General features: G+C 39.9%; 1 protein-coding gene across 5 annotated transcripts in view; it reads right to left on the bottom strand.

Moving 5' to 3' along the window:
• Nucleotides 1-24,683, bottom strand: part of MARCHF3 (membrane associated ring-CH-type finger 3) — a 172,436-nt gene that overhangs the window by 50,982 nt on the left and 96,771 nt on the right. The gene's annotated exons all lie outside the window — the stretch shown is intronic.

Genomic DNA, 24,683 nt, shown 5'->3' with positions numbered 1-24,683 from the left:
AGCGCATAGGAAGACTACTTAACTCTTGCTACCTAATAAAATACTATCCATGTAGATATTGCTGCATCCTTTTAACTGCTTTCTGTAAGAGGCATGTAGAAATGATGACCATTCTAACTGTGACAATCCTGGATTGTGAGGTGCTGTATAAGAATGCCGTAAAGAAAAAGAGCAATCTGGTGGACTGCTATTTTTGGACTTGACCAAGAAACCTTGTCCAAACCAGAAATAAACAAGGCCAGTTGAAACAGTTGTTTGGGACTAATCCGTTTACCGAGCAGAACGTATAGAAAGTTATTTATAAATATATATATATATATAGATATAGAGAGAGAGAGAGAGAGAGAGAGAGAGAGAATTCAGAGATATAGCCATGTTACTCTGGAATATTAGTATGCAATGGGATCTTGTAGCACCTTTGAGAATTAACAGAGTAAAAGAAGTTGTAGCATAAACTTTAGTAGACTGAGATCCAAAAGACACTGTAGAAATAATCCAGTTTGACACTACTTTAACTTCCCTGGCTCAGTGCTATGGAATCCTGGGAATTGTGGCACCAGAGCTCTCTGACAGAGAAAGCTAAATGTCTCACAAAACTACAGTTTCCAGAATTCCCTAGCATTGAGCCAGGGCAGTTAAAGCAGTCTCAAACTGCATTATTTCTGCCATGTGTTTTGGACCCAGGTCTACAATAATGTATACTACAACTTCTTTTGAACAGTCAGTCTCAAATTTGCTATAAAGGTGCTTTGCAAACTTTGCAAGCCAGAACAAATGGCCCCAAAAAGCCAGCTTCTGGGTGTCATTGTCGCATGGTGCTTAGAAGCCTCACATGCCGATGATGCCAGAAAGCCATCTTGAAACCACCCAGCTGCCCAGATGTGGGTGGCTTCATGATGCTCCAGTGGCATAGCATTTACATACCACACGCCGCACATCCCTGGAGCATCATCAAGCTGCCATGGGTCCGCAGTGGGGCTGGCAAAGCTGGCTTTTCCCTGGCCAAAAAAGGAGCGGGCTCTTTTTTTGGCCGGGTTCAAGGTAGATTGGGGCTGTGTCCCATCTTCCATCCTGTCTGTTCCCCCCCCCACACACATATATATAATTATCATAGGCATTATAGCCTAAAAGAAAGGACTTCTTCACATGATTTATAGAATTTGATGGCCACCGGCTTAGGTTCAACGTAGTTGCTACTGTACAATTAACCAGTTTTCTCGCACACAATAGAATTTCCTCAGATATAGGTGCCTCAGCAATCAGACTTTCAAATTAAGCTCATGCTTACCTTCCAATGACAAATGAAAAAATAAATTATACTGAACTCTAGAGAGCCAGCATGGTGCAGTGGTTTGAGCATTAGACTGCAACTCTGGAGACCGGGATTTGATTCTTGCTTGGACATTAAACCCACTGGGCAACCTTTGGCAAGTCACATGCTCCCAGCCTCAGGGGAAGGCAATGGCAAGCTTTCTTTGAACAAATCTTGCCAAGGAAATCCCATGATAAGTCATGGTCACCATAAGTCAGAAACAACTTGAAGGCATATAACACACATGATATATAGTTGAGAAAAATCATGTAATAACTAGAGGAAGCATCTTGTTTAAACACGAATTTAATGTATTATCTAATTTAACCCTATAGGGCAGTGATGGTGAACCTTTTACAGACCGAGTGCCCAAACTGCAACCCAGACACCACTTATTTATTGCAAAGTGCCATGTCCCTCTGGCTTTCTAGTAAGAAACTCAGGCAAACTCTGTGCTAGGGCAACAGCATGTGTGCCCACAGAGAGGGCTCTGAGTGCCACCTCTGGCACGCGTGCCATAGGTTCGCCATCACTGTTATAGGGCTTAGAAAGAAAAACTAGACAAAGTCACAAATAGAGAGCCAGCCACTGACTATTAGTCAATGATCTCCTCCTGGCCATATATATCCCTGAGGCAATAACCATTTGTTCAATAGTTGCTGTGTGACAACAGTTGGGAGTAGGCATTTCCTTCATGCCCTGATTGTGGACTTCCAGAGGACATCTATTTGGTCATCAGCGGAACAGGATATTGGACTAAATGGCCCTAAGGTCTGAGCCAAAAAGACCCTTATGTCTGCTGTTCAAGAAGCTTTCATGTGATAGAACAATCTGAGGCCTATCCAAGGGTAGCAGTGCTGGCCATATATCAAAGTGCAATAACATCCAAAATCCTCAGAACAGCGATACCTTTATTAGACCAACCAAAATGCATATAGTATATGTTGCAAGATTTCAAAGCTCCACCAGCTTCATCACCAGGCAAAGGTGTTAAAAATAACAGGAGAAAAAAACTGACCATGTTAGTCACAGGCCTGCATTTTGTCAAGATGTTGGCGGTCCTATTCTGTTCTGAGTATAGAGGGATATGTAATCAGGTAGGCCATTTCTCCTTCTGGTCATGTGGCACTGGGAAACAAAACCAGGAAATGTAAATTCCATAGACAAAACAAAAATGTACTCCCTACGAGATCCAGGATGTCTCAGTACTTTGTGAGGCCACAAATCCCTTTATTAGGCAGAGAACACTGAATCTTAGGCATGTTTTCCTAGCAGAAATACCCTGAAGGCACCAGATTCTGACTGATCTTGGAAGCAAAGCAAAATGAACCCTGGTTAATGCTTGGATGGAAGGCTATATTATGGTAGGCTATATTTCAGAGGAACAAACCACCTCAGATTTTGCCTAGAAGACTCTATGAAATTAATGAGGTTGCCATAGGTTGATAGGCGACTCAAAGGTGTGCACTCATACACACACACACACACACACACACAAAATTAAAATCTGCATACCCAAAAGGCTTTTGCTTTTGAAATGCACTCCCATAGATAGATAGATAGATAGATAGATATATCATTCCTGTCCTTGCTCAAGTCAAGACGTACAAAATTCATGTACAGTAGTCCCTCGGGTTACGAAATTAATTCGTTCCGCCGCTCCGTTCGTAACCCGAGTAATTTCGCAACCCGAAAAGGCTTTCCGTTAGCGCTGGAAAGCCGCTAGCCGCGCTTTGCGTTTGAATTTCGCGCCGAAATAATTTTCGTAACCCGAAAAAAATATCGTAACCCGGAACAGTTTTTTCCAATCTAACTTTTTCGTACCCCGGAAATTTCGTAACGCGATCATTTCGTATCCCGGGGCACCACTGTACTGTATTCATGATCTTGGGATTACCATGTGGAAGAAGGAGACAGATGACCAAAAGACAATCTGCCTGTTGTTTTGTTGTTGATGATGATTATATTTATTTGTATCCCATCCCCCACTCAAATTGGGAGTCAACATACAAAACATACAAAAAGTGACCATTAATATAGAATTAAATTATTCACAGTATTAAAACAATTCAAATCTCATGTTAAAAAATAAAATGCAATTTTAAAAAGAGAAAAAGCTATTAAAACAGTTCAGTTGGTCACTGTTCCTTCCAACAGTATGATAGACTGTAACTCTATTATCCACAGATATGGATGCTGTAGGAGTTTGGGAATTGTAGTCCAACACATGTGGAGGATGCCTGGCTGGAGAAAGCTTTGTTAGCAAGTAGTGGTTATAATTCAAGGAGCTCCTTTTAGGTACATAGAAAGACTGAGCATACTATAGACCTCATTATTTAGCTTGCAACATAGCAAGTGATCCAATTATAGCAATAAAATAGTGTGTGTGTGTTGGCACACACATACATGCACATGGGTGCAGCCTTCTGGACTGTAGCCTATGTTTATATCCTCAAAGGGTTGTAAAAATGATCACATTTCTCACCTATATAGTTTCAGGACAGATGGTTGTCATGTTAGCCATAAAGTCGATCTTAAGGGAGGGCAATGGAAAGCCTAATATAGTATTTACAGATTTATCTATGGCTTGACACATATGCAGTATTTTGTCACAATGACTATTAGAGCTGCATATCCCATCCCTTAAAATTGTTAACTGAGGAAAGCTCTGACATGGGTGCCCGAAAGCTGGTTCATGCCAGCATGGTGCAAGAAAGGAAGAAGCAGCATTTTCTTCCTCTTCCAGACTCCTCCTCCTCCTCCTCTCTCACTCATATTGTAAAACATATCCAGGGGTAGCCATGTTGGCCATATAGCAAAGTACCATAACATCCAAAATCCATAAAACAGTGATATCCTTCTTCTAATAACGAGGGAAGGGAATTGATTCAGCTCTAGGGCTGGACAGAACAGTTGCTGAATAAGGGGTACACCTAAGGACTAGGAGAGAGCTATGAACCCTGTAGATCCACACTGTCTCTTGGCCCACCTTCACAACACCCCAACATACCTACTTCAATGCCAAGGTTCTGCCAAGATACAGAGGTTTCTGAAGGTGTGAAGGTTCAAGGTCAGCTTCCCTTCTCCAAGCTCTACCTCTCTTCCCCTCTGTCTGATCCTTGGACCTTAGAAAGGGAGAACCTGGATAAAGTATATTACATGTGACCCTAGAATTGCAGTGCGTGACATCTTTCTGAAAAGAAGGTCTTCATATTCTGAAAGGTCACCAATGAGGAGATAAGTCAAAAGCAAAGCGCTTAGACAAATCAAAGAAATTTTTTTTGGGAACCTCAAACTGTATTGTTGGGGAAAACAAGATTGCCTCTAAAGATGAACCTGCATCTGGATTGAAACCATGTGCCAGTTTGCAAGCCATCAGTTGCCATTCTGTGTCTAATTTTTAAGAAAAGATCCAAATACAATAATAATATGGCACAAATATGATTCTGGTCCTTAAAACACTGGGCAAAAAATGCTGGCCCATCACATCAGATAATCTAAAATATGCTTCTCATCCGATGGTGCATTTTTTAAAATGTAGCAATGTGCTACTGTAAGGGGAAAGATCTTCTATTTTGCACAAAGACATGATTGAAGAAACTGTGGTTGCTACTGTAGAAAAAACTATCATTATGACATAGTGTCATCCATTTGCTCCTCAAGGGAGCATCACAGAGCCACACAAATATTTCTCTTTTGCATCTCTATTGCTGATTTAAATGACAGGTGCGAAAAATGCAGGGCGCCAGACTGTTCCCAACTGTCTACTTTTGTGTGGCTGCTGAATGACGATAGCACTACAACACATACTACAGTTCCTCTGAGGAGTTCTAAAAATCTTTCAACTAATGAATTAACTCTCCTGTGGGGGATGGGAAATAACAAAGCAATACTGTTTACAGCAAAAATGTGGTGGAAACTGGTGGGATAGTTTTTCCCAAGGATATAAAAAATTAGGAATTCTGGCCTTCCAAAGTCATAGGATGCAACCGTCAGTTCTTGCACTTTCCAAGCATTTAGCTCAGATCACGTAATAGGCATTATGCTAGTCCTCAAGAGAGAGAGATCCGGAACAGGTACTGCTAGAAGATTCCTTGAATTTCATCTTGTGAGTGACCTTTAGGCAAGCAAAATTAGAACTGTTCAAGTGTCCCAGGTATAAAGAAAGAAACAAGAATATTGGCATCTTTCCTACTAGAGGACTGTCTTACTGCGAGAAAGCAAAGGAAAATGAGGGAAACTCTTGTGGGCAAAGAGATTCAAGAAGTACCACAATGCTCATTATCTTTATTGGTGGCACTAATATAGTGCCCTTCATAAATATTTATTTCAGGATAGTTTATAATATCTATTAAATTTTAAAACAACAATAACAACACAAACAATAGCACAATAAAGAATAGGTAAAACAGCAGAGCTAACATCCTCATTTCCAGTAGACATGAAGAGTTAGCGTCCAATATCTCTCTTGAACACAGACTACAAAATTTTTGCCATAATCCTTGCCAAAAGACTGAAGAAAGTTTAAAAAAGCTGGATTCCAAAAGACCAAGCAGGTTTTCTACCGCAAAGGCAGATCAAGGATAATATCCGTGTTATTGTAGACGTGATTGAGTATTTTGAAAGCCATAATGAAAAGAAACTAACACTGATATTTACAGATCTAGAAAAGGCTTTTGACAATGTTAGCTGGGATTTTATGTTAACTATGTTAGAAAAAGTTGATGTTGGTTCTGTCTTTGTTGAATGGGTCCGGGAAATCTATAATGATCAAAAGGTAACATTGATTATAAATCAGAGTAAAACATATGAATTTAAGATAGCTAGGGGCACACGACAGGTGTCCCCTATCCCCACTTCTTTTTATTTTTATTCTGGAATCTTTATGTAATACAGTCAGAGCCAAAAAGGCAATTCAAGGTGTTGAAATTAAGACGCACGAATTTAAGCTTAAGTCTTTTGCAGACGATATTGTCTTCATATTAGAAAATCCGTTGAAAGGAATTAAGCCCTTAATACGCATTTTGATAGATTTTGAGGAAATATCGGGGCTTAAAGTGAATAAAGGAAAGACTATAATGATAACAAAAACATGGTAAAGACAGAAGAACAGGAATTGATGATAAACAGTGGGTTCGACATTGAAAAAGAAGTAAATTACCTAGGTATAAAAATAACAAACAAAAAATACTGATCTTTATCATAATAATTATGAAAAAGTATGGGGAAAAATTAAATTAGATTTAAAGAAATGGGAAAATTACAACTCTCCTTTCTCGGGAAAATCTCAGTAATACAAATGAATGTACTGCCTAAAATAATGTTCCTATTTCAAGCCATCCTCTTTCTACACTCTCTTAAACCTCTTAGAAATTGGCAATCTGACATCCTAAAATTTGTATGGAGCAGAAAGAGGTCAAGGATTAACCAAAAATTCTTATGTGACTGTAAGACCGGGGGGGCCTAGGGCTACCAAACCTGAAATTGTATTATTTTGCATCAGTATTATGTTGGTTCTCTACCTTGGTATTATTAGATGATGAAAACCTCAGTTTTTGAACCATAACTCACTCAAAGTGCATAAGCAAACAGAATTAAAATGCTTAGCCTGACATCTAAAAATGAATAAAGTAGGCATCAGGTGTATGTCTTTGTGCAGGATGTTCCACAGCTGGAAGGGCACAGATGAAAAAGCCCTAGCTGGATCTTCTGAACTATATTTAACAGCATCTCTGTGTGCAACAATCTAAATCTACAGTCTATAACAGATGTTACCAAAGCACTGATCACTATTGTCAGACTATCCCTGTCTAGGAAAACCTACAGCTGTTATATCAACTTACTTTGGTAAAAAGCACTCATGCAGCCAAAGGCACATGATCCTCAAATGACAGAAATTGATTTAGGAATACTAAAAAGCTGCAAAGTGATACTTCAGTGGGACAGATTGAAACTAACTGAAAATTAGGGAACATTCACCTAGAGCAGAAGCAGGCTGCATCCCATGGGCTTCATGTAGCTCCTGAAGCCCCAATTCCCCCCCCCCCAGAAATATTTTACAAATTTCAGCTCAATTTTCTGGCAAAAATACTTTGACCATAAATACTTTGATTCATAAAGGGCTTAAATGTTCGATAAAGAAAGAAACTACCTTCTCCCATGTGATCCATTAGGATCAATATACAGTCAGCCCTTCTTATACACGGATTTGTTATACATGGATTCAAGCATACACGGTTTGAAAAATGTTCCAAAAAAAGTATAAATTTCAATGATCAAACCTTGATTTTCCATTTTTTATAAGGGACACCGTTTTGCTCTGCCATTATATTTAATGGGACTTGAGCATACACGGATTTTGTTATACACGGGGGATCTTGGAACCAAACACCAGCGTATAACAAGGGTCCACTGTACACTGTATTCTAATTCACATCAGGACAGAGAGATACCTACACTGTACTCCAATTCACATGAGGACAGATAGATAAAATTAGGGGATATGGAAATCTGCTATATTTTCTTCACTCCCTAAGTGACTTACAATGTGTAAGCTAATTGCCCCCAACAAGCCAGGTACTCATTTTAGTGACCTATAGAAGGATGCCAGGCTGAGTTGACCCTGAGCCCCTGTCTGGTATTGAACTCACTACCTTATGGTTTGTGAGTGAATACAGTACAGGCACTTAACCATTGTGCCACCAGGGCTACAGATAGAAAGAAAGAAAGAAAAGAAAAGAAAAGAAAAGAAAAGAAAATTATGCTTTTAATTTATTAGGACTGGAAAATCTATTTTATTTTATTTCATTTTAACTCATGTCTTAGTTTTTGCCAACTGTTGTAATCCATTTTCAGGCTAAGAAACCCATAACAAATACATTAAATGAAATAATATTACCCCAACAAAATACTTCATTAGTTGAACAGAATACTTTATCTTTTCTTATTCTATTTCATTAATCCACTTCAAATCAGCCATATTATTTCATTATCTCTCCCTTGTGTATGAGTCTGTGTTGAAACATACACAAGTACACAGATGCAAATTGGCTTTTTTTAGTATTGTGTTAGCCAACTCAAAAGGGCACTGTTGACCATAGTGATCCAATTAATGAAAGCTTCCAGACAGGGGCTATACCAACAGGGCCATTGGTCTGTCAACATCTTTTGCAAAGAAGTTCAATAAGTGGGTCTATCAATGGAGTGGTCATTTTCCACTGTAGAAGGATGCTAGTGGTTTGCTAGGGAACAGAAGATGCATGACTCTGAAACCAAGGCAAATGGCAGGACTTGACAATAGCCTGGGAGCAAGACAAGGAGATTTTTATTAAGTTATAGTAAAACATATGGAGATGTCAAACTCCAGTCTTGCCAGGCTGGAGATGAATCTTGTCAGGCTGGAGATGAATTTCAACAAGAGCTCATTTGCATTTACAGCAGAAAGCCAAGTCAGAACCCTCCTTGCATTTTTGACTACCATGCATAAATTGAGCTCATTTCTCCAGTGCATCAAGGGCTATCATGTTCATGAATTCAATTACTAAACTCAGGGTTCTTCCCCTGTTTCAGCAAGAAGAGATTCCACTCAGAGCTTCTGAAGAAAACCCTGAGTGGTTCTTGATTCACATGAGACAAAAAGCTCTCACACTGTAAGCTGCAGGAGGCAGAAGTTATACAAATACTGAAGTAAAGCTCTTGTGAGAATTGCTCATTTGTGCTCTTTCAGCACCTTTATTAAAAACAGTACATAATGCATCAGTAGTGTTCAGACCTTTCCAAGCACTTGGAAGCCCACACTGACTTCCTAGTTCACATTATTCCCAGGAGACTCCTATTAAATTTCAAGAAATGCAAGTCAAAAGAGTTGTGTCCTGCAGCTCTGAGGCTTCAGTACCAACAGGAGTAGCTTGTTACTAAAGGAAGGCTGCCCTACCAGTCTTGCAAACAGCTATTTTAAAGGCACTCTTAAACAAAAAGTGTTGTGTTAAAGCAAACAATTATTTTTAATGTTTTATGTTCTTTGCAAGAAGTGGTCAGTGCCATCAAAATTTTGTGATCAACCAGTGTGTGTATTAGCCGTTGTTCAAATATATTAAATTATTAAAATCTCATTAATTATGGAATCAGTTATTATCCACAGTTAATCATGATCACATTTAATATGAATCTAGGGGCTTACAATCTATTTATGACTCTTTTGAAACTGAGATATGGCTTGCATAATTGCATTTTTTTCCTCATCAAGTCCTGAGCATGCAGAAGAAGGAACATTTTAAAATACACAAAGCAATTCTGATGCATATAAAAGCAAGAAAAACTGAAAATTCAACATGAACTGAATTTTATCTCCCTTTCCTGAGGGAGCAATAATCCCAAACCAGCAACAGAATGTAGGTGTACCCGGTTTGCACATACAGACTTCCTCTCACACATGCTATTACTTCTGTAGAATTGTTTGGAATAAATGTCCATACTCAATTTACACCAATTTTTGTTGTTGTTGAACCCCATTGTGTGTGTGCGCGTGCATGTGTGTCCCTGTGGTCTCTATCCACCCAGCTCCCAAGATCAGACAGGATCTGGTGCCTTTGGGATATCTGGGCCTGTTACAGACCGCCTAAAAGCGGTGGTCTGCCGGTGCTGCCGGTTGCTCTGCGAGGGAGCCGCAGCAGCCAAACCGTGCGGCTCCCTTGCGGAGCAAAAAGAAGCCCCAAAATGGGGCTTCTTTTTGCACCCTGGAAGTGGCGCTGCAAGGCGCTAGTCATGCACTCGCGGCGTCACTTCCAGGTTGCGACGTCCGGACGCTATGCGTCCGTGACGTCAAGATGGCAGCGCCCATGTGAACAGGCGCCACCATTTTATATGGACCCAGTCCGTACTAGGGTCCAGAATAGACCCCCCTTTCTAACCCTAATACGCCCCTTCCTAACCCTAACACGTACTTTCGGCGTGTGTGTAACGCGCCTTAGGCACCTTATACTAACTCACAAAGGAATTACAACAGCATCAATAGGCACAGCTTGGGGCTTATTGTATTAACATATAGAATAGGGGAAAGTTTGAAGTACTTAACTACAGTCGCCCCTCCATTTTCGCTGGAGACCCATTCCCGCCCTCCCCGGAAAAATGAAAATTTGAGTATATTCAAGCCCCATAGGGCATGCTCCCACAGGCGGCTAGGCACCCCATTGTTTCTCCCTCTGTTTCCCGCTCACGTATATGCGAGGGATACAGATATCAAGTCCGAAAAACGGAGGGGTAACTGTATATTGAACAGCACCACAACTTCCCCAAGTATGATGTTATGGCAGAATTTCAGAGATGTAAGGTTAGTACAGTTGGCCGTCCATATCCACTGATTTTTTATCAATGGATTCAACCATCCATGATTTGAAAATATTTTTAGAAAGTAAAAATATTTTACTTAATATATTTTACTTAAAACAAACCTTGATTTTGCCATTCTATATAAAAACATAGTTTATACCATGTATTTTAATGGGACTTCAGCAGCCACAGATTTTAGTATCTATGGGGGATCCTGAAACCAAACCTTAATAGAAACCAAGGGACACTGTACCAACAGTTTGTAGAGGCAGATCTTCATAGTAGTCTAGGTCCCATTCAATATTATCTTGAAAACTTAATTTGTTAACCAGGGGTTTACTGTTCCCAGAACAACAGCTGGACTACAGTTCCCATCAGCCCTTAGCCTGGTCAGTGATGAAGGATGATGAAAGCAGGAGTTGATCAGTATCTGGAGACCCACAGATTCTACAAGGAGAGGGAGACAGAGGCCCATACAAGTATGAAAAGGTTCCATGACAGAAAGGCCAGGATACGTTTCAAAAGGACCTCTAGCAAATTTAAACAAGGAAAGATCTAGATGACTAAGATGATTGCAATAATTTCTTATAAGTTTCTCTTTGGCCTGTTACAAACTGCCAAAATAAAGCTGCTTTGGGTCTCTTTGGAGGTATGTTGTTTAAATGATGCATAGGTCCTAAGAGTCTGGAGGTTGCGCCAAAGCCACACTCCATTCCTAAGGACTGGAGTGCAGCTTTGGTGCAACTTCTGGATTCTTAGGGTGCATGCATTATTTAAATAGCATACCTCCAAAGAGACCTGAAGCAGCTTTATTTTGGCAGTCTGTAACAGGCCTTAGTCTCCCTTATAACCAAAGAAGAATTTAAGTCAGAGCTGTAAGATTCAACATACTTCAACAGTTTATGTGTTAGACTACATTTTTGGAACCTAATAACAACATCATCTAGTTTGTAAAAAACTAAAATCAATTACTCACTTTTACCTCCTGCTAGGGCTTTAAAAGCATCTACTGAATTCTAACATACTGTCAACAAAAAGAAAAGAAAAGATGGTGCACATCATTTCACAGCTTGCTGCCTGCATGCTGCTCATTAGCTCTTAATTTTTGCAGGTAATATAATGAGTCCATGCTTTATTAATGCAGTTTTGTCGATTTTACTTCGTAGTATTTTTTTTAAAAAAACAACACTAAAAATGGTTCAAAAGTATCAACCCCCAAATTTCATGTTATAATAAAAAGTAAATGGTACTCATTTGTAACACTTTGATACTTCATCTTAGAATGTTAAAAAGCTGGTGTTGGTCCTTAAAAAGAATTAATTTTTTTTACACTGGCAATTTGCAGATGACTACAGAGCAAAAACAAAACTAACAAACCAAAAAAGGCCACTAATCTCATTACTAGCATTATGCATGCTATACCTCAGAAGCTACAGCATTCTAATTTAAATGTAGTTCAGCTGAAGCCATAGTTTGTGGGGAAGGGCAGTCATCTCAACAGGCTAGATGTTACTTCATTGTCTCTTTCATCTCTCCTTTCAAAGAGACTACTAACAGGACAGTAAAATGAAAATGCTGGGGCATGGTAGCTGTGATAGGTTCTGCATACTTTCCCAGGGCATGTGGCCAAGTAACATCAGGATGGGGTGTCAAGATGGCAAACATTATTCATGGGGAAGAACAAGCAAGCTAGGAGATGCTGCAGCAGTTTGCTTTTGCTGCAGCCTACAGGGAAGGGCAAGATCCCACTCCATCTTCTCTTCCCCTTCCTACTGATTTAACTAAGTGCAAACTACTTTTGCTCTCTGAACTTAGTTTGCAGCAAGTGAACTGAAGTACGTTAGGGACAAAGGGAAATAGGAGGAAGAGGAAAAAGCTGGGACATTTTAAAAACAGCTGAAAGAGTAGGACTAACAGAAAATTAATTAGGACTGTCCCTGCCAAATCTAGGCAGTTAGAGGGTATGGGTCTTTTCTAGCAGCTGCTTTAGCCACTACTGCTGGGTCTACTGCAACATTTTCAAAGGAAAAGTGGTGTTGGTTTACTACTTTGATAATGTTTGCCACCTGATATTTATTGGATTTTAAAGTAATCTTTTAAAACAGCCCATCTATACTCTATTTTCCCCAATACATAAAAGGAATTCAAATTGGTTTTTGTTTGTATCCTAGAGAGTTCGCTTGTTGAATTTAAAAGATTTCAGCTCAGTTGGTCTGAAAGTAACTATAAAGAACTTCAGGGTCTTTTTTAAAAAAACTACATAATAACTTGCGTATACAGTGGTACCTCGGGATACGAAATACCCAGGTTACGAAATTTTCGGGATACGAAAAAATCCCATTGGAAATCATTGTTCCGGGTTACGAATGTTTTTTCGGGTTACGAAGAAATTTTTTGGTGCTTTTCGGCGCTTTTTCGCACGAAACGCGGCTTTTCCCCATTAGCGCCTATGGCAATTCGGCTTACGAAGGCTTTTCGGGTTACGAAAGCGGCCGCGGAACGAATTACTTTCGTAACCCGAGGCACCACTGTACAGTGCAACTGGGTAGGTGGGGGAGGCACCACATCTTAGAACGAAGGATTCATGTTGAGCCATAGATAAAGGGGTAAGGCAATCTACTGTGACTCTTTCCCAATTTATTGCATACCTTTAAAACTTTCAGAGCACATCCATGACTCACTGCACTTCTCAATATGTCTTAATTTCATTTTCAAGCCACTCTCTGCCAATGACCATTTTTTGCCTTGTAAAACTGAATAATGAAATCCATTTGCTAGCAACAGCATTTCATTACATGCACAGTTTATTGAAGGATTATAATACAAAAGAGAAAAGCAAAAAGGGAAAGGATAATAAAAGCAGAATATAAGTACAAAAATGTGCATTTGGAGTTGTAAATGCCACTAGGTTTGAATCTCCCAATATCAGGATTGGGGTCTTTTTTACATTAGAGTTCAAACCAGGGAGGATGAAACTATACACTACATGCATACCCATGTAATGATACCTCAATGTAATTTTATTTTGTTTGTCAAGATAAGCTCTTGGGTGAGTCTGAAGATGTATATGTTTAAACCCTTTAGAATGCCCTGTAAACTATTATGCCCTCCCAAAGGGTTGCAAATATATTGCACACAAATGAATCTTGACATCATAGTAGGAATACATAACTTTAAAGAAGACAATAAAGGCAATGAAATAGTTCAAGATTTTCTATACCTTGGCTCACTCATTAATCAGAATGGAGACTACAGTCAAGAAATCAAGCCTGAATGTCCCCTACAAGCCAAGATGACTGAACTGAGACTGTTGTATTTTGGCCATATCATGAGAAGACATAACTCACTAGTAAAGACACTAATGCTTGATAAGATAGAAGGCAGTAGGAAAATTGGAAAACTGCATTACAGGTGGATACACTCAATCAATGAAGCTACAGTTGCCCTGAGTCTGCAAGACCTGAGCAGGGCTGATGGTGAAAGGATGACTTGGTGATCTCTCATTCAGGGGTCGCTATTGATCCTGCTTTCCCCCAAAGTGGGGGCCAGCATGGGCCAACCTCAGCATCAAGCCTCGCCACTGGGTAATTTTTTTTGGTTACCTCACCACCATGCATGTGCACCATCACATAAACGCACCACTGACAACCCCTAAGTATCTCCCATGTCCATTCAGATGCCATCCCATTTCTTGGCTGCCCCTTTGAATGGCTATACAGTTGCATGTACGATGCTCCACCTGTACATGGCACTGGTGTGCAAGTAATACATTGGCAAAGCAGAATCATGGAGGCCCCCCCCCCCCAAACTCCCCCCTTCCCCCCCCCCTTCATCCCATGCCCCACTGTCTGGTTTGTGTATATTGTTTATACATCCACCGGAGTTGTGCACTTTCTTTGATGTGCCACAACCCCACACTTGCATTGGAGGATTTATATGCAACAGAAAAAAATGTGTATTTTTTTGCCTTGAGTCAGGCTATCCCAGCTTCTTTTTGTTTTGGTTTTTAGTGTTGACGCGCAACTTTGGTCCAGTTTCTAGTTGCTTTTGAGGTGTGCATCAACAAAATGCCATGCTTTCAAAACAGTTGGAAACCCTTTATTTTGCCCATCTGTTTATTATTATTATTATTATTATTATTATTATTATTATTAATTAACCTTTATTTATAAAGCGCTGTAAATTTACACAGCGCTGTACATACAAACTTTTAGTTAGATGGTTCCCTGCCCTCAGGCTTAAAATCTAAAAAGACATGACACAAAAGGAGAAGGAATGGTTGTGGGGAAGGGGATCAGGTCCAGCAGTTTTTCTCCACCTCAGAGGCCTGGACCAAGGCAGATGGACTGGAGGAAGGGCTTGGCTTCTTAATGGATGAAGTCATTTCACCCCCATGACTCCCCAGAGGGCTCTGGATCCTATTAAACTATGCAGCATGGGACACAGGAGGCTACTGTGGCACTGGGGGGGGGGGGGGGGGGCGGCAGAGAGAGGAAATTGTTTAAGGTTTGGTAGACCCTCTTGACCCCCAGAAAGGCTTTGGAGGGTGGCACTGGTGGCTACAAGGGCAGAACAGGGAGCAAAGACTTTCTTTCTGTGAATTTATTTAAGCTAACTTTACATTCAAGCCCTTGTTGTTACTGCTGCTGTTGGTTTAAAAATTAATATATCAATGCTTATGGTTCTGCAAACATCCCTACCACTCACTCCCCCATGTTGTAACTTTTTGCTATTTTCCAGAAGACTTTTTCTGTCAATTACAAGGGGAGCTCTAATATTTGGATAAACCGCTCTAGGTTCTTTGTGTCTGACAATAAGTCAATTCCATCTTGTAATGAACTGCTATCTCACAGCTTCGGCAGCAACAGTCTCCACTGAATCTCTTTTATCAATGGACAAGCCACAGAGCAATATAACAGCTGGGTGGCTAAGGAAGGAATCAGAGGCTGCTTTTCTGCTTCTTCCAGTCTCAAGAATCTGCAGTCTACTGAAAGTGTGACCTGTCTCCGCACAGATGAAAGATCCTTCACTTTCAGTGCATTTCCAAAAGAGGGAAGGCTTAATTCGATCCTATGTCACATTGATTTACTATAGTGCATCTTTTCCTCCAAGTCTGACCTCAGTTCGACTTTCGCATTTACAATCTGAAGTGAAAAACTGGACAGTTACATACTTGTATAGCTCCAAAACAGAAATAAGGAAGGTGACAAGGCATTCACTATGTAGATCATGGGCCCCGGAGAAAACACCACTGGTTTGAACCAAAACATACTTGGCTGGTTTTCCTACATTGTGGATATAATGCACAGTAAAGTCGCTTCTTTTGACTAATAAAATTCACTTCTTGTTTCTCTCTTCAAATGTTCGTGAAAGCAGGCAAGAAGTCCTCCAGCCCCATTACCTTCTCTTCATTCCTGTTTTCCAGAGATCCCAGTTGTGAGTACATCAGGCTGAGATAGAGTGGCTGTTCAAGGTCACTGAGTGAGTTTCATGTTCATTGAGGATTTTATCATGGTCCTCTTAAGTCCCAGTCTAAAAATTTAGCTCCCATGCACTCTCAAAGGAGGAAACCATTAGTTATGGCTATGCTATAAGGAAGTTTCCTTAAACCAGTGACATTTCCAGAGCTACCCAGCAGCCTTGATACACTGGGGATTGCAATCAACAGGGGAACTGAATTTTACCCAAGAAGCTGATATTTTAAACATGCACACGCATAACTTGTGACACATTTCCTGAATTATCTTCAAGAACTGCTAGTCTATCTACATGTGCAAAGTAAATTCTTCATTGTGATACAATTAAAACAAGTTCACTAGCTGTACATGTTCTTTGAGATGTCAGATCTGGCAACACTGACCCATGCCTTGATTACATCACGTATGGACTACTGTAATGCACTTTATGTGGAGCTGCCTTTGGAAACTGTTTGGAAACATCAATGGGTCTGAAATGCTGTGGCCTGAATGTTGACCAGGGACAGTTATAGGGAGCATATTACTCCCTTGTTTAAACAGCTTCATGGGCTAAGGTTTGTTTCCAGCCACAATTCAAAGTGCTAAAAATGACCTGTAAACCCTATACATCTTAGGGCCAGACTATTTGAAAGACCATATGTTCCCATTCAAACCTGCAAGGGGAAGGTTTTCTCTTGGTCCCACCACAGGCTTGCTTGGTGAGGACATGAGATAGATCCTTCTGAGAGGCTGCTCCCACCTTCTGAAGGAGGCTAGGCTAGCTCCCCTGCTTTCCTTTCATCAGTAGGCAAAGTTTTGTTTAAGCAGACTTTTAATATGTAATTGCTCTCAGGAAGGCTTCTGATTGGGATGCTTCAATTATTTATTTTTAAAATCTTTGTACATGTTAAAAATAATTTTATACTATTTTAAATGTGATCATTTTAACTGATTTCTTCTGTAAGCCACTTTGGGTCCCACTCCAGGAGAAAAGTGGCATATAAATTTAAATAAATAAATAAGATCAGACACACAAGAAGGTATTCTTTTGTGCTACTTTCTAAGCTTTGGAATGCTTATTCTGCTGAAGTCCAAGACTTGAACCTTCCCCAATTTGGTCTCTTCCAGACATGTTGAAATATAATTCCCACTATCCTGAAAACCAGGCTGGGGGCTTATGAGAGCTGGAGGCCAACACATCTGATGGGCACCAAGTTGTAGGTTGGCTGCTACATAACAGAGGTTCTCAGTCTTCAGCCATGCAGACATTGTGTGTTCTCTTTAGACACCTGAGTTCTCAGAATTGAACTTCACCTCCCAGAGTTTACGACCACTGACCATTGTCTGGGAGTCCAAAACATCTAGTGGAGCAAAAGTTGAGAATCAATGTTCTAGTTAAGATGAAAACCTTTTAAAAAAGAACAATTTGGACAAGCCTTCAGGGAAGAAGGATAAGCAAAATATAAATTTAAAATGTACAGTAGAAACATTTATATTTTAAGTTTATATCCACCATAAAAAGTGGTATCTATCCAGAATCTTTAGGGATGTGGCTAGTAATAACTCTAACACAAAACAATCCAAACAGAATAAACCGGGAAGCCCAGAAATGGAATGGAGCAGATCAGGGGAGGGAACAAATTACATTTGTGACAGCATTTCAAGAGGAACTTAATGGAACACGTGGGTTCGTCCAAATACCAATGCCACCCATCAGCCAATAACCCTGCTGTGTAGCTTATTACCACTCATGATTTTGCTCCTTTTTCAAAGGTTGCCAACAAGAGAAAGAGCTCAACTGTACAACTATGTTCAAGGTATGAGACCACTAGTGCAGGAACAGATGGTTATAAACTGCCCATTAATAAAGTGAGAAGTACTGTACTTGTAATCACTACAAGATCTTCATTTCATGGCAGCAATCCCATGTATGTAGGATTTTCAGAATCTTACTTCACACACACACACACACCCTGTGCAACACTGCAACCACCCACAATGCAGTTTTAATTCTCTCAAGTTTGCTATTCACACAGTTGAGATTGGCTGAATTGCTCTTGGTTAATTACAGTTCCCCCACCATCTGGGCATTGTTCTGGGTTATTCATATGTGATGTCAATTTGTTTAATGGTCTGTCAAAAGCAACTCTGGTAGAGCAGATTGTTTCCTCCAGAGTTTATACTTTCCAATAATTCCCTCCTTTTAGGTTCGTTATATCCACAGCTGGGGAAGCGGATGGGGGTGGGGAAAGAGAAGTGCCGAAATGTTGAATTCCAGACACAATAGCAAGGCTACAATACAACATGAGGTGAAGCTTCGGTTCCAAGAGACTCTTGTGTGGTTTAAACTCCCCCCCAAATCAGAAGGAAATAATGATTGCACAAGGATGTCTGCCGTACTGTGTTCAAAAAACAAACACAGAATGTTGAGAGCCATGCAATAGAGCAGTATGACTTAAAAGCTACAGATAAAATACAATATCATGCCACTTTTTCATGGTGAGTTGTAGAGATGAGATACACAAAGACTGAAAAAATACTCAAATGGTCTTTAACAATGATACCACAGAATAGACAAAAAGAGATTAAGCACTGACAACAGTGAACAATATAGTTATAAAAGTGCATGAAACTGAAAAACTGTATAATGTTAGGTGGAGTGGGGAACTTGTAGCAGTACAGATGACATTGGACCACAACTCCCATCATCCTTGACCACTGGCTATCTGGGCTACGGCTTATAAGAGCTGGAGTCCAAAAGCCTCTGGAAGGCTGTAGTTTTTCTACCTCTAACATAAGAGTTTGCATCAGAATCTACATGTGGCTGCCCCTGTGTGATGAATCACTGAACTGCAGGTGATAGCTTCTAAGTGAACTTATTTTAGGCTCTGGATTGACTCTATCTAAGCTGACAACTGGATGTTCTTGGGTCTTAGTACCTTTAGTCCTGGCTTCTGGTTTAACCCTTGATCCTGATCCCTGACTTGCCTTTCAGCAATGATTCTTGGCTTCTTTCTCAGAACCTAATTCCTGGATCACTTCAGATCATTGCCCACTGTCCATCTCTTATATTTCCTTAGCAATCACAGAACTTGTTTGTCCACTTAGACAATCTTCTGAGTCCTCACTCATCCTCATCCTCTTCCTCCTCGTACCTCCGGCCCCAGCAATCTTCAATATATGGTATTATGGGCTATGTGAGATAAAACCTCTTCACTTTCCTAGGAAAAATCAATTCTCACCCCATTTGGGGCCTGTCAGGTGGTGGGGAAAGGGAGCAAGATGGAGATTCATACCATACAGAAGCAGCTGGTTTCAGCAATTTCATGGTGGGGGGAAAATGAGGGTGCACTCCGACGTGAACTTTTTCCTTCATCTTATAACTGAATCCGATCCTCAAGATCTGAATCACCACTGCCTCCCTCCCCTATCTGTAAGTGACAGCTGCAGGGGTCCCTCCCAGGGCTTGACAGCTGCTAGAAAGTGGGAAGCTTTCAGACAGTGTGCAAGGACAAATAAATGGCCTTCTGCACCCCATCCACAAAAGTCCTTAGGTATGTGTAAATAACCAGCAAGATGCCAACTGAAATGTGTGTATTCAATCTGTCACTTTTCACACTATTTGCTATTTTATTTCCTACAAGAAAGTTATAGACATCTATATTGTACGATTTCTGTAAATGTTTGGCATTCTGTGTCCTCATCCTCAAATGCTGGATCCTACCAAATACGCATGTACCTTCTCACTTCTGGTCTGGAGAGGACTCTCAAGATGGATCCATATTAGCCCTTCTTTTCTCCAATTACCAGCCACTGCTCACTTGTGGGTTTATTGCACAATTACCTATACATTTGTTATTAGCCTGTTGCATTCTAGTGTTTTCCAAGCAACCCTCCAGGTTGCTATGTTTTTTTTAAAAGACTAGAATCGTGGTTATCTTTGGTAATCAAATGCAATTGTACCATCAGCCTCACCAATGTGGACAGGCAAAACAGGATGGAGGCTTCAGGACTCCTGAACCTTTCAGCACAAGACTTATTTGCAACTTCATCTTGTCTCAATGCATCCATCCTTCCACAATAGGGAATTAGTGATACATATGTTTCAGATTTGTTCTTTGAACAATTTCAAATTGCTAGTTTCTTTTCCATGCTATTGCATCAAATCCTCCTTAACTATCAGAGCCTTTTTCGCCTCTTCTTCCTCATCTATTAACATCTATTTGTTAATTTCCTTTAATAGTCACTAAACCTTCTTGCTTCATGATTCAGTTCCTGAACGTGCCTCTTCACTCTCCCCTACCCATCTCTAGGCTCTTCCCTCATGTACAGACACTACTGGAGAGCAAGCATGAAAATTACTATTAATAAAGACACTTACTGCAGTTGTGGTAAATTTCTATTGCAGTTTTTCTCAATTAAGAAACAACCGACATTAAAGCATGACCTTGCACTTCTGGGAGGAAAAAAAATGGGTATGCATAGAAAGCATCTGGACATTTTTACCAGGGCACTAAGTGATCTAACAAAAATGAAATGCAGAGAGAATGTTAAACTTGATGCACCTGTTAAAAAATAGCAGGATTGCTTCTGCTGCCTCTTCTCTTGCCCAGAGACAAGACTGTTATTTGTTATGCAACTACAACATCTATTAGGATACAAATGCTTATGCAATAAAAGGCCTGTAGCAATTCAAGGCTAATCAGGCATTTTACTTTGCAGCAGTGAAAGGGGGAAATTCCTGCTATACATGAGTGCTTCATGCCTAAATAGATAGCAAATACACTTTTCAACTGCCCTTGGCTTAAAGTGCACATTGGTTTTATAATATAATCCCCTTGCAATGCACCATTTTCAGAAACCTATTACAATCCCAGATATAATATAAAAGGTAAACCAATATGGTAGTATTTTAATTGTATGGGTGATACAGGGCTAACACAAATATGTACTTCTCAGTCCATCTGCCATTCTGATCAATGTTATAAAAATTGTAGAGGTGTGTAGATCAGGATGATTTTGACAGAACTATAGCTCTTGAAAATGGCTGCTTACTTTCTAATACTCTATCCTACTTTATTCTAAGGGAAACATGATTTCTGTTAATACCATTGCCTTGACCTCAGGTAGAGATGCACTAAATTACAAAGGATGATATAGAAGATGATGTTCTGTATTATGGACATAAGATAAAGATGTGAAAAGCTGATGCCTCAGCACCTATTCTCTGATTCAATATGCAGACACCAGGATTCAGATGCATCACACATTTATGTCATTCTGATGGACAAACCTGTAATATTATTTTGTATTGTACAAAAGCTAAGAGCCTCATCTCAGGATGATGTTTTAGCTTGAAATTACACCTCTGCTGCAAACTCACTAAGTCTTACGCAAACCATTCTCTCAGCCTTACCCCCACACTTCTAATATGTACCACTCTTACAGGGTTCTTTTCAGAATGGAAAGATATGTGAAATGCTCTGAATGCTTTAAATCACTTTATTATTTTCCTCAGGTCAAAATGAAAACAAATAACAAATCTGAAAACTGTCAGCATTCAGAATATTAAAAACTCCACTAGGCACAGAAATGTAATCCTAAACCTAATAACTAAGGGCTTTATGTTCACAATTTTTAGATAAGTTTAGCTTTCTACATTCAGGTATGCAAACGGGCATCTTTCACGCGTATTGTTAGCTGCTAAGATGACGAGACGGCTGACCTTATGCCTTTGTTATGCCTTTTTTCTGCACTGAGAAAACCAAATGCCTAGCTGCCATAACCCCTCCTCCCTGGATCTGTGACAGTGATGCTCTGCCAATTCTCAGCTCACTCAGATTTGCAAAGCATCTGGCATGAGTAAACAAGATTGCCTTCCAACATTTTTAATGTGACAAAATTCAGAGCGTGTTTGCAATTTTGTGTGCATGTCTTAACAACTGGCAGGAAAGCCAACAGACATAAACACCTCTATCAATCACAGTTGCTTGAACAAAGGAGGGCACAACTGTTCATCCCAGGGCAATTCAACAGGCAGGAGCAGGTCTACTCTAAAGTCAGTGGTTTCTGGATTTCAAGTGAATAAGACAGAACCAGTATTCTGTATGCATGTTATTAATTTGAAAAAGCAGGCAATTATAATAGAAGATCAAAACATCAGAAAAAGTGCTCATTGCAAGTCAGCGTGTGCTCCCTTTTGAATACAGCGTGGCACTTCTACAGCATACATTTAAAATGCTCAGAAAAATTTGTAATCATTATTGCAAGAAGCCTGTTGGGACTGAGAATCAGTTGCATGCTGAAGGCCACCCAGTGTGTGCACTACAGCATCTTTTCATGCCAATAACTCAATGTGATATTTAATTGACACTGACTAATCACTTAAAAAAAGAAAAAGAAAAACTGGGCAACTTTTGGCCCACCAGATATTCTGGACTCCAGAATCCATAATGCTGGCTGAGGCTTCTGGGAGATGGCATCAACACATCTGGAGCACCAAGGGTTCTCCACCCCTGCTTTAAAAGGTAATTCTGTTACCATGCAGGAGAAGCTGACAATGATTAAAAGAAGTACATTCACCATTGTTGAATTCATGTCAGTGCTAAATTAAAGGACATAACACTTGATTATACAACATTTATCTCACCTACCATAAAACCTCTGTTGAATGAATGACTGATTGAACAATAGCCAGTTCTGGAGATGGACTTCCATTGTAGCTTTACCATAAGAAGGTGCTGTAATAATGACCCTCTCACTGGTTGTTCATTACAGTTCTTTAGGGCAAGACCAGCTCTAACTGTCCTATCAATTTCACAGCATACGTTCCATAACCTTACTCTGCTCAGCAAGGTACAGTACTAAGATCGAATCCAATTGTGCAGCCCAATAGAATAAGCCCTCTGGGTGAACAGTATATGCTTACTTATACTTATGCTTACTTATAAACTACTTATATCCCGATATTTCAAAGCAGTGTGCAAAAATAATAAAGCATACAATATCATTATCCATAAAATTATTGATAGATTGAACTATACCAGATATAGTTTATAAATAAATGCCTTGTAGCAAGAATAAGTATGTCTTCATCATGTACCTAAAAAGATGACAAATCAGAACATGTCTAATATTTGTGGGTCCCATGGTGTTAAAAGTATTATTAAACAGTCCCTGGTTGATGAGGCTGTACTTCACAGTGTATACACTATTAAGTTATGAAAATACTCTTACAAGACACATGGTTAAATCTGTAAGAAAAATTGTAACTATTCATAAGAATACCAGTACACCTCTTCCAGTGAAAAGCACTGCTGAGCCCATCCCAGATTCTGATGACAGAGCATTGGGATTGTCCAGAGGTTAGCAGGGGAGGTGGATTGTCTGCAACCATTAATCTCAACATACAGCCACCAGTAGCATCATAGGGTTGGTGTCACCCAGTGCAGTAACTCATCGTGTCACCCCTGCATTGACCTCCTCCCATGCCACACCATGTAGAATCCTTAGAGAAATTTTTTTTTGGTAATAACAATACTCATATACATTGTAATTTCTGTATATCACTGAATGTAATGGTAATAGTTGTGACACAAACAACTAGCAAAATTAAGCTGGAGATTTTGAGTATGTGTGTGTTTGTTTCTTCCTCCCTCCCCTCTCTTTTGTGGCTTCGGGTTTGTTATTTTTTAGGGGGGAGAGGGGAATCAGTTATTGATGTTATATGTTGTTCATGCCTTTGTTGATTTGTTTGTTTTTATATGTCAAATTTTAACACATACAATCTTTCTTTAAATATATATTAAATTATATATATAATTTAAAGAAAGATTTTAAAATATAATATTTTTAAATTTTCATTAAAATCATTTTTATTCAAAATTTAAAATTTGACACATAAAAACAAACAAATCTCGGGATAGGCATGAACATACAGTGATGTAACAACATATAACATATATATATATACTTCTTTCTCCTCCCACCATGCCTTGCTCCGCTCACACCATCTCTTCAGCATTTTAAAGGGACACAGGTGAACACCACAGCCTGTTTCTGCCCAAAGGCAGATGTTTTGGAAGCAGTGGTGTCACTCGCCCCCTGACAGCAACTATATTGTTGTTGCAGTCCGCACCCCGATAGCAACTATGCCTAAAACTATTCAGAATGAGACCCAGGAGCAGATCATTTGGCCAGTGGCCATGCTGGCTGAAGGATTCTCAAAGTTGCAGTATATATTTTTTTAAAAGATCACTAAAAATCAACATAATTTCTTAAAAATACATTCGGCCCTCGGTTTCCACGGGCAATCCGTTCTGGAGCCCTGCCCCGCGAATACCAAAATCTGCAGGTGCTCAAGTCTGCATTGTCCCCAAACAGTGCATGTGGCCACACCGCCATTAGGGAGAGCCCTCGTTATCCCATGGTGGCACGTTGTGCTGCCATTGGGGACAACATAATTTAATGCAGCGCGGTCACATACATGCATTGCTATGGGATAATGGGGGTTGTCTCTAATGGTGGTGCAGCCACGAGGGCTGACTGTAACTCGTGCCACACTAATCCTATCTCCTTTTTTGAGAATT

The sequence above is a fragment of the Sceloporus undulatus genome, chromosome 2 (genome assembly GCF_019175285.1).
Source record: "Sceloporus undulatus isolate JIND9_A2432 ecotype Alabama chromosome 2, SceUnd_v1.1, whole genome shotgun sequence".
Taxonomy (NCBI): domain Eukaryota; kingdom Metazoa; phylum Chordata; class Lepidosauria; order Squamata; family Phrynosomatidae; genus Sceloporus; species Sceloporus undulatus.
Note: the sequence above shows the minus strand (reverse complement) of the source record. Positions and strands in the feature narration are given on the sequence as shown.